The sequence below is a fragment of the Chroicocephalus ridibundus genome, chromosome 14 (assembly GCF_963924245.1).
Source record: "Chroicocephalus ridibundus chromosome 14, bChrRid1.1, whole genome shotgun sequence".
NCBI classification, from domain to species: Eukaryota; Metazoa; Chordata; class Aves; order Charadriiformes; family Laridae; genus Chroicocephalus; species Chroicocephalus ridibundus.
The window spans coordinates 6,297,379-6,315,550 of NC_086297.1; the positions used below are offsets into that span (position 1 = coordinate 6,297,379).

Genomic DNA, 18,172 nt, shown 5'->3' on the forward strand with positions numbered 1-18,172 from the left:
AATTCTTTGTTGTGATCCCAGCCTTCCAGGAAACAGAGACACTGTAAGTAATCTTTTCTTCTGCCATACTGCATAAAAGCATATTGTGCATTCATACGTTGTGGTATTTTTTTTGCTTAAGCAAATTAGCACAATCTTTATAGCATTTGATATATGTCTACCGCTTGTAGGACTTTTATTTCATTTTTAACATTGGAGGAAGTTCGTGTTTATGTTCCTGAATAGCTTGAATAGCTTTGAACATGTCTCAGTGTTTTCAGAATCTCTGCTGGCCAGAAATATTTCTCATCCCCAAGGTACCACAGGTGGGTCAGAGGATCACGGCCTGCTCTGACCTCCACGGGAACACGCGGGGGCCAGGGGTCGCTCGTCACACACAGACCCTTTTTACCTCAGGCAGGGTTTGTGTGATGGGGTCACAGTTTGCCCTTTGGGCTCTGGTGGCAGGGTCAAAATAGGCCTGTTTGCATGGGCCAGTGTCTGGTAGGAATGACAAGTTTCAGGTGAAAATATATATTTTTTTAAACTATTTCAGGAAAAAAAATAGTCCTCAAACATTTTATGCTATTTCCTTTTGCTGCTGCATAACCCTTTTTGCAGGCAGACAGGGTGTGTACCAGCATTCAATTAGCTCTGTGGATGATGGAGAGAGGAGCGCAAACTTTGACAATAGTGACCAAAGAAAATAAATTAAGTAGCAGAAACGTACATAGCAAATGATTAGAGAGACAGAAAACCTTTCCTTCCTCCCTGAGACAAGTGTAAATTAGGACTGTGTGGAAAACATGGCAACTAGACAAATTGCCCATTTTCAAGGCACCTACCAGGCTTGGCCCACGGTGCAGACTAACAAACCCCGAAGGCAGCAGACGCAAATAGTTTTCCCAGCAATCCCAACACACAGTCTATCCATCATCCATAATGCCTTGTTTCCCAGGGAAGGCTACTGATGAAGAAACCCACCTTTAAGTAAGGAAAAAGGGCGGAATTAATTGCTACTGCTGTAAAACATACCGTGCAGATTACAGCGGCGTGTTCCGTGGGGCTTGGATCACATCACCTTATCTACATGAATTTAAACTATGGGGCCAGGCTGTGCATCAATGGACCTTTTCTATACCACTCTCACCAGTAAAGTACTATTCTACATGGGATATTGGTCTGGCATCAGAAAAGCCAGGATTTCTACAAAATCAGTCAGGAATGCTGTTGGCAGTCTGTCAGTAAATAATTATTTCAGCAAATACAGTATTTCCTGTATGGAAATGGATCAAAGTTTTTTTTTCTTTGAGTCAATAATTAGGGTTTTTTTGAGGTGGGGTGGGGGCTTTTTGCCTTCTTTCCCCCTCTCCCCCCCAATCAACTGTCCTCTGAAATTAGTGGATATTCTTTTAAGAGAGAAGAATGAATTTTGGATCTGCTTCGTGGCAGATGGTATAAAGGACTACCAGAAAGGAACATTCCTTACTTAGAGGTCAGGGGACATCTTCCCATCCCTTTAAACGGCTTAACAGTTCTGTAAGAATAACAAATCTGTTTAAAATAGGAAATCAGTAGGAAATAAAGCTGTGTCAGGCAACATTAACACTTCCATGTGTAATTTGACCTTGGACGGCTCGTCAGATCTCTTGTTCAGCTCATTCATCATTATTCTGGGCTGTCATCATGAACACCCTTGCTCATTAATTATACATTAACCTCATTCATGACTTTTAATCTATAATGGGTCAGGATGTTTAAAAATAATTAAATAAGAGTGTGCAATGGTAATAAGGATAATACCTTTACTGGAGTTTAGGACATCTGACTGCAAATCAAAAATAGGTGATGCTGAACAATTAAATGGGAAATAAAACAAAAACAAGAAAGGAGAGGTCTCCAAATCCCCAACCTTGCATTTAGAACAATATTAGCTTTAAAAGATTCCCAAAATATGCAGCTTGTGGCTTCCCTTTTTTTTTTCCTTTTTTTTTTTAAACTTAGAAAATGAGCAGGAGTTTTCAAAGCAAGGAAATCTGATCTGCTGTAAGCAGATTAGTGGGTCAAACCGTTACACAGTAGCTCAGATAAAATAGAGATGGGTTCCTGACAATATTCAGGCTCTTTTCTGCTGGTCAAACTGCCAGTGCTGGCAGTGGTGGGTGCGTTTGCTGGTGCAGTGTGCTGACTGCAGGAGATGACACTGTTTTCAGAGCACACTGGGTTCCCACAGGTTGGTGTATCCTCTCCTGGAGGGTGAACCAGGTCTCAGTGGGTCTTTTGACCTATGCAGTGTCCCGACTTCCAAGCGACCTGGGACAAGAGCAATCCTCTGTCAGTCAGCTCTCTCTGCTGAATATTGGATTCAACAGAGGATTTACCTCTGTGTTTCCAGCACTGATAATGTTTGAATTCTGAAATTATCATATAGTGTTTCTTCTTATAATTAAATGAGCTTTCCCATCACACAGCACTGGGGCACCTTGCTCTCCAGTATCACAAAGGAGTTTTCATATTGTGGCAGTTATCTGCAGTCAGCTGAAAGTGCCAAAGTTTTCAAAACGGGCTTGAAGCAGAAATAAAATTTTATACCCAAGGAAGAATTACTACATCCCACATAACATTTCAAGCTAAAATAGCGTTTCATCAAAGATTTAGGGAACAAGGATTAGTTTTTTAAACCTAGATAAGTCAATGAATCTTATATCCCATATACTGCTATACATTATGTTCTAAGACGCATTTCACTATGCTAACTCAAGGCTGTTCTAGGGAGGTTGCTTCAAAGAAAAAACCCCTCAACTGAGAAGACATTTCACTGACCTAGTTTAAAAGAACTTGTGAAACCCACCAGCACAAGGACGCCCAGGAAGGTGGCCAAAGAATATTACGCTGCCTGTGAAGTACTTAATGAATTTTAGAGTGGTAAATTATGGAGTTCAATAATGATAAATTATGGAACCTCAAATACATACAGAAGGTTCTACCTTAAAGAAAAAAAAAACAGAAGAGTTTTTCCCAGCTGTAAGTGGATGCCATTTGAAGTATCCAGACTATGCTTTATTTTTCCCAGGGAAGCTAAAACACCTTCATAAATCATTTTTGACCACACCCAGGATTTTCAAATGACTCCAAGAAAGTGAGGGCTAGTATCTGCAAACGTCAATAGAGACTGGGTACATAACTACCTTGGAGCGCTTGGAAAATCCCTGTCTCTTTGAACAGCTGGATTCTGCTCAGCTCTAGCAAAATACATGTATTTCCTAGCTCTGAATACTCTCTAGGATTTCAACCTTAAAAATGTCCAAACGTAGGTAGGTGCTTAATGTGATTGCCTACTGAGTTAACAGGACTCTGCCTGTGGCATTAAATCACAGTACCTTTGTGTAACCCACTGGTTACAGGTCCCTGTTGTGTGGCATCACAGAGGTGGGGAGTGTTAAAGCCCACCTACACAGCCCTGCGCTTCTCCTTCCACGGCAGCAGCTCATGCTTTTAACTCCAGACATCTCTGGGGCAGATTAGCCAAGGTAGTCATCATCACATTTACGCTTACAAACTACCTTTTATCTGATGATCTCAAAGCACTTCACATCCATTAATTAAACTCTAAGGGCTTAGTAATAGGTTGAGATGAATATTTTCTGCTGTCCCTCAGGTAAAATAGCAGTTTTGCTTAAACACAAGCAGCAATTGGCTTTAAACCTAGAGAATCTGGTCTTGTGAGCAATCACAGATCTGTATGTAGTAAAAAGTATGATTACGTGGGATGGACTCAGTTTGTGCTGAAATGGGAAAGGAGATTACTTTTTCATTCAAAATACCTTTACTCTAATGTATTTCTTTCTTAAACTGAAGTGAGCATATTGGGCTATTTATTCCCAAATAGAATTCCAGCAATTGGGGTTACTGAGGATTTAGTCCCTGAATTGTTATTTTTTTTTGTTAAATCCATTTCAGAAAATCCTCTTCCTCATGTGATCAGAATCGTAATTAAAGGACTTTTCTGTAAATGTAATGCTTCCAAGTTGACACATCTAACCATGTATTTGGGCAACGTAAAATCAATCCAATAACAGTAAAACAACAGGAGTCAATTTTTTTTTTAAAGTGATGCTAGTTCACACCTTATAAACCAGCTCTAACTTCCATTGTCGGTGAATATTGTCTTTTACTATGCATTCTGACTTGAGGTGTGGGACCAATGAACAGAAACTCATAAATGCAGAATTTCTCCTCTGTGGGAGGCATCAGTATTTTAGAAAAGAAAGAAAGTGCATCTATAAAGAGGAGGAATATTTTCAAAATTTCTGTCTGCATGAAAAATAACAGAAAACAAATCTTAAAGGTGAAGAGCCATATTTGAAAGCATAATTAAAGGGAAAACATGTTCCAAGACCCAAAATGTCATCCGTTCTCTGTGCCTCAGTATCCCCTTCTCTAAAACACACATCATGACAGAAGCCCGTTTGGTGAAACACTTCTGCACCACCTGGTAAAAAGCATCATCCAGAAGCGTACTGCTATTGAAAGTGAACACGAGTTAATTGTTTCAGATAAAATGACAAACTTCATAGAAACACTACGTCCTTCCAGCCTGAATCCTGCAACACCATAAAGATACTCCCTTCCCATCCCGAGACCACACGTAGGCCAGCTGTGACCTGTTACGCATGAACGCTGTAGCAGGGATAGTCATTTCTGCTGGTCTACGTGCATTTCTTCTGTTTGAATGCATAGCATTTTTCTTAATTATTTCTGACTTCTCATCCAGCATGCTATAAGCTTCTTATGAAGAAAAGAAAATAAATAATTCAACTTCCACTTACTCCAGAAGGAGACTGGCTGTTCTAATCTATCCTTGGAGAATAAACAAGCTAGCTGTTCACATACAGCTTATTAGAGTATGACAAATCAACATGTGCGCGATATTGCAATGACAATACGGATGGGGAATACCAGAACTGTATTTTGGGCTGGAATCTGAGGCTGGGACCATTTTCAGTTCCCTCCCAGGGACTTGAAAGTTTGGTTACACTTTTGCCTGTGAGCTGCAAGCCAGAGACTGGTAACACACGTCAGCGCAGTCAGGGGTGAGGAAGGAAGGCCGGAGCCAGAGAGTGTGTCAGGGCGTGGATTAATTCCCCATCGCGAGAGCGCTCCGGGCTGCTTTGCGCCACGCGTTTGGAGAGGAGCTCTCAAACGAATTAAAAGTCTGATCGAGAAATACGGTTCCTTGGCCGCAGAGGAGCAGGACTGTCGGTTTAGGGTAGTCTGTTGGCAATATTAATGTGTTAGGGCAGCATGCTGGGAAAGCTTCTGCACCTGCTTTAGAGAAACCTTTCAAAACACATATTACTTGCTGCCTCCAGGAATGTTCCTGTTTTACTTGGAACAAGTGTAGGATGAAACATTTGAAGCAGTTTTGCACCAAAATCTAAGTTTTTCCCTTTCATGGGGTCTGGGAATCTTTTGTGCTTTCTGTCCAGCTTAATGAATCCTGAATGTCAGCTTTTACTGAAGGATGATCGGGCCTTCACCCTGGAGGAGCCCAACGGTTGATGGATCAGGTGAAAGACAAGAAATGAGCTTGCCCCTCTTGAATCCTAGGTAAGAGGTCTTACATCTGGGCCCTCGCACACTGACTACAGTGGAGGAACGGAGGAGAATGATTTCCCTGACAAAGTCTCCCCAAAGCTTCACTGCATCAGCATCTGGCCACTGCCCTGAGAGCCCTGCAGAGCTGTGGAGCATCACCCTTGCAGGGAGGTTGGGTTTGGCACCGAAGGCTGCAGCTCACCTCCAACACCACCGCAGCAATGGGGGCTGTTGTCCTCAATTGAAAATTTTTCAGTAAAACATAAAAACTTTGGATTTTTTGCTCTGAAACAGTAAAATATGCAATTGGATAGGAGTTGACTTCATCCACAGGAGATATCTGACACCCTTACTTGATGAGAGAGAGCTGCATGTGTCACCAGAAAGAAAGACAGAGTGTCTGAAGAAGAGGAAACCATCCATCTTACCACCCTGACCTTTCTGATAGCCAGCTAGTAGTATGGGCAGAGCTCCACAGATCACTTCAAAGTTTATTGCTCTGTTAGTCCTCTTTGATTGACAGATCACCTAATGGATAATAAATTACTGCCCTCCACTCAGATTGGGGGCTGCCTGCATGTTGCTAACGCTGATTTTTCAGAACCTACTATCACTCACTCTCTGCTTTTGCAATTTAAAGGGATGCAAGTTCAGAGACAATAAATAAATACAGAGGACTAGAATTTCAAGGGTACGTGTGGGGAATTAACAGCATGGCGCCCTCTGAATTTTAGTGTGACACAGGCCCCCATGTCCCTCAGGTCTTTTAAGAAATGTCGCAGCTTTACTTTTGTGCCTGCTGCAAAGTGCGTTGCCTCTCCCCCAGGCGTCTGGGGGTGGGAGAGCGGAGCCCCTTTCCTTGGTCCCTCCGCAGTTCGGGGGCCACACCAGGGAGGTGGCTCAGCAGGATGCTTGCCCTGGGTGCCTGCCTGAACCGCAGGAGAAAATGTGCTCTGCGGTGAGATCAGTGTGAAGAAACTCCCAACCGAATCCAGTGGTGCGTCTGCCAGGATGGGGCCCAACTCACAGCTTTTACTGAATTCCAGTCACAGTGACTTGCTTTGGCACACGAGCAAGCGCGGAGCAGAGACTGAATAAAGACCTCAGGGTTTTGCCCATAAAAAGAAAATGAAGTGGAAATGCCTCTCTTGAGATTGGAGAGGCCAGGGTTTGTTATGGCTGCTCTGGGTCTCTGAGAGCGCCGCGACTCAGCAACACTTTCCTCAAGAGCCGCTGTTAGCCCCGTCACTTCCATTAGTTCTGCCACGTGTCAAGACACAATTAAAAAAAATGTCCCTCTTTCACGTTCACCTTTGGGGCCGGTGGGCTCGTCGCCAGCGCTGGGGATGAGGCACTCCAGCTGCTGGTCCCACCAGCACCCATGGTGCAAACTAGAAAAAGCAACAGAAAAGCTCAATTGTCACATGGGCTAGATTTTCCAAAGAGCTTTGTGCAGGTGGAGCAGGACACATTTAAATGTATTAGCAAACTGTATTCCCTAATCTTAGGGCATTGCTTTCCTGAAAGATTTGGGGGGTGGAAAGGTGCTGACATTAAGCAGCGTAATTTTGCACAGCTTTCCCAAAGGCAGAGGACCTTCCTCCTATGCCAGGGATCTTCCCTAGGCACTGTGCTGCTGCTGAACGTTCATACACATCTGCGATAGCTTTAGCTACGATTGCGGAGAAGGGAGCACCTGTATAAATCTAAAGAAAAGATGTTCCTCCCCAAAAAGAAACCAACACACTCTTCTGTATCCAAACTGGTGCTGGTAGAGCTACACCAGCACCTGGTGTATCCCTGGGCACACACAACTTTTCTAAATCTCCCTGTCCCTACATTTTCTAGAGTCCTTGCATGGTGCACAAACTGTTTTGAGGCTTTAATTTTAAATTAGCAACATCTATTAAAAGCACCAACTGCAGAGGCACCGTTAGCACAGCCAGTAGCTCCCACATGTTCGGTCTGTCTTTTCCGGCAGGTGCTTTAGTCCCAGGGTTGTGCCTTTTCCCTACACTCTGAATTTTCTCTCTCATTGCCCCCAGCTTGTGCCCCCCATCTCTCATACCAGCTGCCGTCACCATTTCACAGGTTTTCAGACACAGACTTGGGCAGTCTCAGGGCAGTGAGCTTGGGATGGAGGTGCTCTCATCTTGCTGCCCTGTAGCATCCCAGTTTCTCCTTAGAGCCACCGCTAGGATCTCTTAATTCTTCACCCATGAAACTGTAAATTTTTGGGACAGACAACATCTCTCATCGCTTTTGTGAACGTTTGCATCTCGAAAAATCTAGCCCAGTGGGGTTTGGAGCATGTCTGCATCTCCAGCCCCTACGACACTGCACATACTCAGAGCTTTCGTTATACGCATTCCTTTTCCCTCTTGACTGAGGGAACAGTAAGACCTTCAGAACGTGTTTATTTTTGAAATCTGTGTTACTTGTTCCTATAACATTTATTTTTTTCTCTCTTTGGAAAGCACAGAAGTTCAACACGGGCCCTTAGAAACACAGCTGCTGTTATTTTGCAGCTGGGTGCTACTATGTGGAGAGCTTCTGAAAAGGGAGTCTTGAACATAGGAAATTAGATGCGAGTTTACATCACTGTGGAGAACAATACATGAAAGACTTGAGATGTGGATTTTAATCCAAGATTTTTAATATGAATATTTCATCCTGCAGCCTTTGCAGTTGAATGGAGGATTGGAAAACTCCATCTACGTACAGATCTGTGGAGGACAAGGCAGTATTTACTCCTGTTTCTTTTTCAAATGACGGGACGCCCGGTGGGTTACACAACACAGCCCATCTTTATATCCTCAGGTTAGGAACGTGCTATGGCTGTTCAAGAGAGCATTTATGTACCCCAGTGAACTCTAAGTGTAAGCTGAATGTTTAGCACGTATTTCAGTGCTATCTTCACAGCATGGTCTATAGGCAATGTGTTCCCTTTACACACACTTCTTGCATTTCTGCATCCTTATATTAAAGTTTATGGCTTAAAAAGAGGAGAACGATGTTGCTTCATTTACCAGTATCAAATATTTTTGCTGAGAGTAATTGCTTATACAGAGTTTGCTTATATAAGAATTAAACATGGTATTCCATTAAAATTATTAAAAATATCTTTCTATAGCTCTGCTCTCTCCACTTCTCCTCTAATGTTCAGCATCACATAAAATAGTAATGAGCATACATAGCCTTCTGCTGTTTTCATAGACAAGGCAGTAAAAGAGACAGTTGCTGTTCCCTCGAGTGCTAGCCCACGAATCAGAAAGTCTAATCAGCCACAGTGTGACACACCAGATAGCCCATGTATTTCATTACTGCTATATTAAAATCTTTCCTATTTGAATTCTGTATCCTCTATTAAAAGGAGAGAGAGAGAGGCAGAAGAGATAATCAAAAGAGGGCAAGAAGAAAGGACTTAAAGAAAAGTAACTCTCTTTTAACTCCCACAGCCTGATGCTTTGGAATTCTGTTTCCAGTGCAAGAGCTGGTAAGAAAATACCCGGAGCAAATACCTGGCATGCTGTGGCCGTCGTACACGCCGGGGGCTGTTTTGCAAGAGTTCAGCGTTAGTGGCCTGGGTGAGGCCCAGCACTGGCTTCAGGTTTTGCCTTGCAGCAAACACTCAGAGAAAGGTAAATGAGCGATGGTGTTTTTCGCTGCTTGCCCACACCACTTGCCTACTCTCGCTGCATCTGCAATTGAATATTCAGGGTTCCCTGGGTTAGGTCCGAGGATTGCAGCGGGGCAGATGCTCTGAAGCTGCACTGGGGGTCAGCACAAAGGCTGTTTGCCTGGAGAAGCTGCTGCTGGGTGTTGCCAGCCCCTGAGTGACCACAGTGGGGAAGATGCAGCATGGCTGCAGCCTTGCCCGCAGCGTGGCTGGTGCGCAGGTTTCATAGAAGCAACATTTTCCGACACTCTCAGAAATAGGAGGTGCCTCTCTTTGTGCGTCAGTCCACACTGATCTGTAAATTAGGCTGTGACAAAACGAATTAGATTTAATTTTGCATAGCTGTCCAGTGGCATTACTACATGTGTTATTACATAATTCTGTGAATCGATAATTGGACTGTGCATGCTTTCATCTGATGAAACTGAGGGAGATCCGTTCAATACCTGTAGGCAGTTGCTAAGAGTGGCACAGATGTACATAATATCGAACAATAGATGTCACTGTTATGCCAATAAAAATGGGTTATATTTACAGTTATTGGTAGTTTCAACCTCCATTGCACAAAGCTGCTAAGTCACAAGTGTAAAGCCAGGGCACTCACTGACACGTGATACTTTTTAAAATGTGAATCCTATACTTCCTTATGTTTTTTCATCTATCAAATTACACACAAAATTTTGAAAATATTTTAAAAAACGGTTTAAACAAAATAAAAAAAGATATTTTTCTATGGCTTTATGCAAGTTGGTCTGGTTACCCAAGAATAGCACCACTACCCAAAAGTTACCGTGAGTGGGAGAAAAAGAAAGAGAGATGTAAAAATCTTAACTGATGTAATATCAGAGCTGGAAACATTTCTGCTTAAACTTCTTTCTTTCAAAGGGGAGGGTGGTGTATTTACTGTCCTCTCCTTGGAAGAATTACATGGAGGATGGCACATAGGAACTCACCAAAAGGGAAGGTTATGAGCAATAGTTTGTTGAGAGACAAGAAACGAAGGAGAGGCACCACAGGCAACATGCCACAGCAGCAAAGACAGGGAGAGTCTGCAGAAGGAGAAAATAAGTATCCAAGCGAAGTTTGAGCTCTGATGTCCTCTTTCAAGGGATTCTTAACACTGCTTGAAATTAGTATAAAATTATGAAAATTAGATGGCGAACAATATAAGAAACTCCAGACCAGCATGGTACCCTTTTGCTCAGCTGTAAGCAGACCTGTGCAGAGTCAGCTCTCAGGTGATGAGCAAAACCAGTGAAGTCTAACAAATAAGAAAGAGTTTAAATATCAGTTTCAGGATGAGACACAGAGGAAACCAGGCAGGTTATTACACAGCAGCTGTCCCCAGCTACTGTTCTATTCCTCAGTATCAAGACCACAGTTCACTGAGAGAGAATGTCTGTGCTCAGTGGTCGTAGGAGCCTATTTGTTGCTCCTTGAAGCAACAAATTGAAGCATTGTTGAAGTTGAAGCATTGAACAAAATGCTTCTTTGAGACCACCTGATTTAGCCAGAAAAAGTGGACAAGCGTTTTGGTGCACAGTGCTGTCATCAGCCTGGCCCCTGTTAGTCGCGAGGAGGAGGTTCCTGATCTTTTGCTTCTTGCCATGAGCTTGGAAGACATAAATGAATTCAAGCAAAACCTAAGTCTATAAAAATAAGAAAAGCCACGTGGTAGATTTTCATCCAACCTCTTTATCCACAATGTGGAGGAGACCAATTATCATTTCTGGATAGACAACAGCTGAACTGCACACGCAAATAGGTATTATTTCAAACAAAACCGCCAATGTTATGTGTATAAACGCCAAACCTTTACCGTGCAGATTTGATCCCACCAACTCATAAAAACCCCCAGTGTTACAGTGAGGAGGGCAGCTCCCTTGGTCCAGTCCAATGACTGAGGAAATTGCCAGGAATTTTCTTTCTAGTTTGCAGACAAGACTGTTCTTGCTATTTGTGATGCAGATTTAAACATTACTGTGCTTATTTACCTAACTACTGCAAGCTTTGCATGTAAACAGGATCCTCACATCTTGGCTTTCCTCTCCTCTTCTCTGTTGTATTTTTTCCCCTTCACTTAAAATCATCTCCTTGCATGTCACATCCCAGTCTTTTGCTGAGGAAATGATTAGGAGGTCACAAGAAGAAGGATGACTCGATATAAAAGTGGAAACAAGAGAAAACTTCAAGGAACAATCTGAGGAATAACAACATTGTTTCCATCACGTATTCCTTGTAGCGTTAAAGGAGCGAGACAGGCAGAATACCAGGTGAATTGCTTCAAAACATAATGTCTTTCAACATCCCTATGAGATATTACCTGCTTCTGTAGAAAAATAAAAGGAAAATGATACAAACACCTCGTAAATCATAGCTGAGGTGCATATTTCAAAGATTCACGGGATTCAGGTACGAAGTAGGAAATGGTATAGTTTGCAATGTAACATTTTCTGATAGCACAGAGGAATTTCAGCCACAGGCTTTCACCTTGGGAACTGTAGGTATAAAAATTCAGTATTTTACACGTACCGAGATAAAACATGCTCCTGGACACAATGACATCGAAAATGCAAAATCTTAGCATCTGTGAAAGTACAAATATTGATGTGCATCACTAAACATATGTTGCTGACTAAAGCTATTATTAGCGACAACAGTCATTCTCCACTCTGGAAAATCCCAGTTGCCTTGGGCTTTGTCTGAGCAGAAAAACCAGAGAAAAATCTGAATAAAACCTTGTGAGTTAGCCTCATGATAACAGGCTGAGCTGTAATACTCAGATAATAATAAAACCAAAAATACAGGGCTAAATTCAGCCATGCTTACTTGATGCTAAATTGAGCAAATTGCATACCGCCTGCTGCAGAGGCAGTACCAGAAGGCGTCTTCTTCTCCCAGATTGTCTTTGCAGGGTACAGATTATTTTGATCCATTTGTTGCAGCTCCCATTTTGACTGACACCTCCGAACTGAACTGGAAACTCCAGATGCTGCGGTTTGGGAAGCTGGGGGCTCCTGATGGGGTTGAACCTCAATTGTCTCCTATCGCACAACACGCACAGCCAGCAGATCTCGCGCCTGCCTCTGTCCCCTGGCTCTCCCCTTCCACCCTCCTCCAGCAGCATGGGGCCACCTCCTCTCCCAGATGCTGCCTTACCCAGGTGAGCTCTCCTAAAACTACATCAGGCTGTGGGTCTTCTAGGCTCTGAGCTCAGCCCTCTGTATCGTTCCCCTGGACTTCCAGAGAAACAGAGTCTTCAAATGGGGAAGGAACCACCTGGTTATCAGAGGTATCGAGGAAAGGGGTTACCTTTGCACAGGTCTGATCACAAGTGCCTGAGCCAGGAAGGTTTAAGCAGAGTTGTACTGCCAAAGTCAAGCTTTTAAACATCCTATTTCTGGTTCCAAAATTCACAAGATTAACTTTCTGTAAATATTTTTTTCAGCATGGTCTTCCAGATTAGAAGCATTTAGATTGTGCCTTTCCAAGGTTTTTTTCTGCTACCAAGAGGTCTAAAAGATTAATTAACGCTCCCATTAATAATTCTAGAATAAATAGAAATAATAATTAATTAAATAATTCTAGAAGTTACACGAGGAATGAAAAAAACCTATATTTTGTGAGACATGAGAGCTGGCAATGCTGGCAGAACTTTTGAAAGGAAAGATCATAAGATACACGCAACAATATTAGTGCTGACTGCCCGGTATGGAAAGTCACAGCTAGAAAGGCAGCTTGAACGGGAGGAGTAGATGGGAAGGCAAGTGGATGTGAGAGCAGAGGGCAAAGCAATTGAATGTTTCAAAAAACTAATAGATGAATCAATTTTATTTTTCAGCTGACGCACATTTTATTATTTTTTTATTTTTCAGCTGACGCACATGTTATGGGCTGAACTGTCCGGAGTGTTCAAGGGAGCATACGGGCGTTCAGTTGCTTTAGACTGAGGGTATTCAAACCTTTGAGGACTGCACAGGGAGAACATGTAAGACTTGGAACAAGCGATGAGGAAACCTAACAAGGAGTTCAGCAGAGACTGAATCAAGCTACGGAGGCACTGCAGTGCTGCTCTGACAAAACTAACTGGCAAACACCAGAGAAGTGTGGAAAATAAGAATCTATTTTACAGTCAAAGCTGTTCTAAGCTCAGAACTAGGGAGGTATCAGCTGGAAAATTAGACCACCATATATATGTCTGTCTGTCTATTTATCTATCTACAGTTGCAATAGGCACTACTGTCAGTTGTTGACAGGGGAGGTTCTGAATGTATATGTTCAGCCCTTATGAAGCACTGACGTCAAGCAGAGGCATGCGAAGTATCGGTGGGGGGTGCAGAGCTCCCAGGAATAATGTCTCACTAGCAATGAAATCTCCCCTAGAAATGACACCGGTAGGAAGAGAACAGACTTAAATCCTTGCAGCGTAACAGCACAGCAGTATTTATGGTTAATTATCAGGCGTTAAATGATTAGATTAGCCAGGTTCTGTTTATAGAATAGTTGCTTTTCTTCTTCATTCAGCTACAATCATTTATAAACAAAAATGCATCCCATAAAAGTGTTTCAGTTGTGTAACAGGTTAAGTGAATGGCCAACCTCACTATAATTAATTAGGAATCTTTATTTAATTGAACATTCACGGTCACCAGAGCAATGCAAACCTAAATCCCAGCACACTTATCCGATTCTGGTTTCATTAGAAAGGCATGTAAAAATTAGAATGAATTTTCACTGAATCTATGAACCTTTATGGGCTGGGGTCTGTGGACACGTGTAAATATGCTTAAATTACACATCCAACCGCAAAACACAAAGGGGTATCCTATGGCTACAAACTCATGGAAACCAGGCAGAAGCCATGCTTCAGGTCTAGGTAATAGGAAGAAGGGCTTCTGCATTCTCTACATACACAGGATTTGTGTTTAGAAAGCAAAGGAAAATATGTAAATGAAGATCATCAAAGAAGGAAAAGAGGTTAATCAGCACTTCACGTAACCACAAAAATGGAAAAAAAGGCTAATTTAGTGAATTCCTTTTGCATCAGCTTTAGAAAGCAGTAGGGTGTGCTCATGAGTCACCTTCTGAGCTTAGTGCAAACAGCCTCCTGAATGTGTGAGTATAAACAAAGAGAGAATAAAATTCATTTTCCTACTCACTGCAAACCATCCCACCCTGGTATGACTTTGTTCCAGCTCATTAAAACTGTGTTTCTAGAACTGTGCTCAACTCAATTAATTCATAGCCCTTTTTGCCAAAAGAGTTCATGCTCATGATTTATAGCTAACACACAGCCACAGCATGTAACAGCGGGAACTTAGACCTGGAGTAAGGACTACAGGCAGCCAAAAGAGTGAATCTATCACATGCCGTGTGTGGAAAACAATTCCTACACCCAGCTACAAGGGAGCCTGCTCCATAGTCCCAGGCAAGGGACCACGGAGCCAGTGTGCTTTCCCATGCTGCACCCCATGGTGCAGTACCTGGCCTTTACAACCTGGTGCCACACTATGTCAAATACAAGAATCCCAGAGAAATGCTAAGGAAGGAACCTCAAAGAAGTTTATTTTCCGAAAGGAGAAATCCCTGCTGGAAACAACACCCTTTTATCTTAATCTGGCAAGTAGTACCTGTGTCTCATTGCATCTCTGAACGCTACGAGCTGCTGAAACCAGGAATACCAAAACAAGCAGGATGCCAATAAATAAATGCTTGTAAAGTGCACTGAAGCTGAAAAGGACGGCATATTATTACTAGGAGATGACCAGCATTCAAACAGTGTTTGGTGTCTCATAATTTCATCACTAAAAACAAATTTCTGGCTTGGTTGAAAGGCTGCTGAAGTTCTTCCGCTGGTATCATCAGACTTCAGATCAGATATTTAAAATGTTCACTAGCGTAAAGTAGTGTAAACAGCCAGAGAGCGCTCAGGCAGCGTAAGGAACTGGAGGGAGATTATAACCAATTAATTAGGTATGATTTATACCGTTTAATTTCTTCCACTTATTTGTTATCCTTTCAATATTTTATACTAATTAATTTCCAAATTGAATAATAAGCATAGACATGTGCCTGATGCTTTAACCTCTCTACCAAGAGCAGTTTTTGCAGGGTTTCCCATCAGGGATTGATGCGCCAGTCTGGGGCTGCGGCTCCCTGTGTGCCACTATCGCACTGATACGCACTATCAGATGGCGCTTTGGTGGATGCAGCTTTTCTGACCCTTTGATCTGGCAAATCTCTTCTCATCAGGCCTCTGATGCAGGGCGCTGACTCCCCTGCTTCCCTCTGCAAACCTTGCAGGCATATCGTCTCCCCACTGGTCAGGCAATTGCCATGATCTTTAGTCTGATTTTTATGAAGGCAGGTTCTAGCATCTTTTTCTTTTAATGTCTCATGAGAACATAGTTAAGAAAGAATGATAGAGAGGGAGAGAGGGAAAAAAGGTAGCTGAGGCTATAAAAAAGCCACTGCTTATGCCACAACAAAATAACCCTCATTTCCCAAATGTATCATGCTCAGAGATGACAGTGCTCTGCACTCTAACGCCTTTTTAAATTGCTCAAAATGCCTCTTACCCTGGGAACGCGACTTTCATTTTGGTGCGGTTTGACACAAGCCTGGAGCAGGCCCCATGTAAGGAGGTACATATATATGTGTGTATATATATAAATATATTACAGGCATGAGGAGGAAACCTGCCCATAAGAGGTGAGATACGTTTTCTGTAAGTGCTAGCCTTTTCCTACAGGTTAGGTCCTCACATCTGCACAATTTTACTTTCTACAGTGAAAAATACCACTATTTTCAAGAAAAAAAAACCCAACCAGAATATCCCTGCAGACACTGTTAAATATTTTTTAAGCATTCAATTTGTTGGGCAGTTGATGCATTGGCATCATAACAGCTCTCATTTTGCAGCAGTTTCAGGGTCCAGGGGTCTCCAGCACAGCTTACAGCGTATGAGATGTCTTCATGCAGCTCTGGTTGCTGCCCTGGTTCTTCCTTGCAAAGAGCTGACCAGAATCATCTGACATTTTCTTGGATCTCAGTCAGGATTCCAGTTGTTTGACCCAGAACTTATTCAAACCGTGCAGCGTAAAAACCTACATTGTAGTCTATTTCCCCAGACACTTCTAAGAATACTTTCAATGACCACAGAGATTCCCAGTGCTCCTCCGTAAGTGTTTTCTCATCCACCTCTTTTCTCTTCTTCTGTGTTTTCCCCCAGCACTGAAAGTAAATAACCCGGGGGAGACTTCCTTGTCTGCCTGAACCCCAAGCAGCTGTAACTCAGCTGTCCTGGCACACTTCTGAACAGTCTGGGTTTTTTCACATCTTTCAGCTGATGTGGGAACCTGAACACCTCCTGATAGGGTTGTCCAAGGGAATTTAAATTCATCGCCAGCTCCTTCACACGGTTGGCATACCATAGGGTGCTAAGGGTGCGCTTGCAGGATCTCATTCCAGGAGAGATAGTGACAATCAATACATGAGTTTTCCACTATAAATGAGTCCCTCGGGACCTGTGTGAGTTTGCTAGCCCTGAACGGGGTGTGGGCTCTGTTATGCCCCAGTGCCCTGATACACTCCTTGAGTGCCAAGAGGCTTTTATTAACATCAGACCACTCCAGTCTTGTTTGCCTGTCTGCAGTGGAGATGTCAGCTCCTCGCTTCTTCCCAGCCAAATCAATCAGGAAAAACTTGGCATACAAATACCCTCTCTCTCTTCTTGAGTATGGTCTGAAAGATGGCATATCTTCGGGAGGAGTGAGTGTTGGCAGAGGTCTTGATGATGTGCAACACTTGCTGCCCATTTCAGTTAGCTTGATGACATCTTCCACACTGGCGACTTCTTCCTCCCAGAGCTCCGCCACTTGGATCTGCTGTTTACCATCTTCCAGCACTCTCAGCTGCTTCTTCCAGTTCAGGAGGTCAAATACTTTGCTCACATAAATCTCAAAGAAGGTCCATAGACTCACACACAGATGCGCTGGGGCTGTGCATAGTGTGGTGTCCCACAGTACCTCAGAGTTCGGGTGGCTGCGGCACTTCTGGATCATGGCCGTCACATCAGTCCTAGGGTGGAGTGAAGCAGTGGCCTGCTGGACTTGCTGCTCCTGCATCTCCAGCTGCTGGTTTTCCCGCTGTTCTCACAGCCCTTCTGTCTGCTGCACATGTGGTGATGTCCACCTGGGTCTGCAGCCCCTGGAGCCAGGCTGGGCAGTCACAGGGCCCCTGCTGTCCCCAGATGACTTCTTCGCTTTGATGGGCTGTGACGGTCATTCACTCACCAGGCTCTGGTCCCCTTTTGCTAACAGTGAGGCCTTGATGCTGGTTGTGGATTTGCTCCTTGGGGCCAGGTGAGGGTTGAAGGCAAAGGCGAGGCAGAGATCTACCCACTTGTTGACGTTGGACCCTTTCTTGAGTCACTCCACAGTGATGCTAGAAGTGCTTTCATGGAGCTCCGTCACCAGTGCTGGGTGGACATGCCCATTGCTGCACTTGATCTCCACATAGGTGCCCGACTGGATGTGCCCAAACTCCCCAGCCATGCTGTCCCTGTGCCCTGGCCACAGCTGTGGGGTGGAGGTGCCCCCCTGGCTGGGGCTGGCAGGGCTGGAGCTTGCCCCTGGCCGCAGCAGGTCCCATGGGCTCAGCGCTGCCTGTGCCCGGCACCATGTCATAATCGCCCAGGCGGTCCCCCTGGGCGGCTGTAGAAGGGACTCAGCTTCAAGGTTGAAAATATATGTGTTTTTAATCAGCTGCTATGGGTGGAAGGAACATATAAAGCTGCCATCACCTGAAAAGGCCTATTTGAGTTTCCAGGCTGGCGTGCAGCTGCTGTGACACATCGTGTCTAATTAGATCAGTCACGTTGTGTTAAGCTAATGCCGGTGACACAAGAATTTATAG

General features: G+C 43.6%; 1 pseudogene; it reads right to left on the reverse strand.

Moving 5' to 3' along the window:
• Window positions 1-16,209: 16,209 nt before the first annotated feature.
• Window positions 16,210-17,811, reverse strand: LOC134523507 (kinesin-like protein KIF2A; annotated as a pseudogene).
• Window positions 17,812-18,172: the final 361 nt, after the last annotated feature.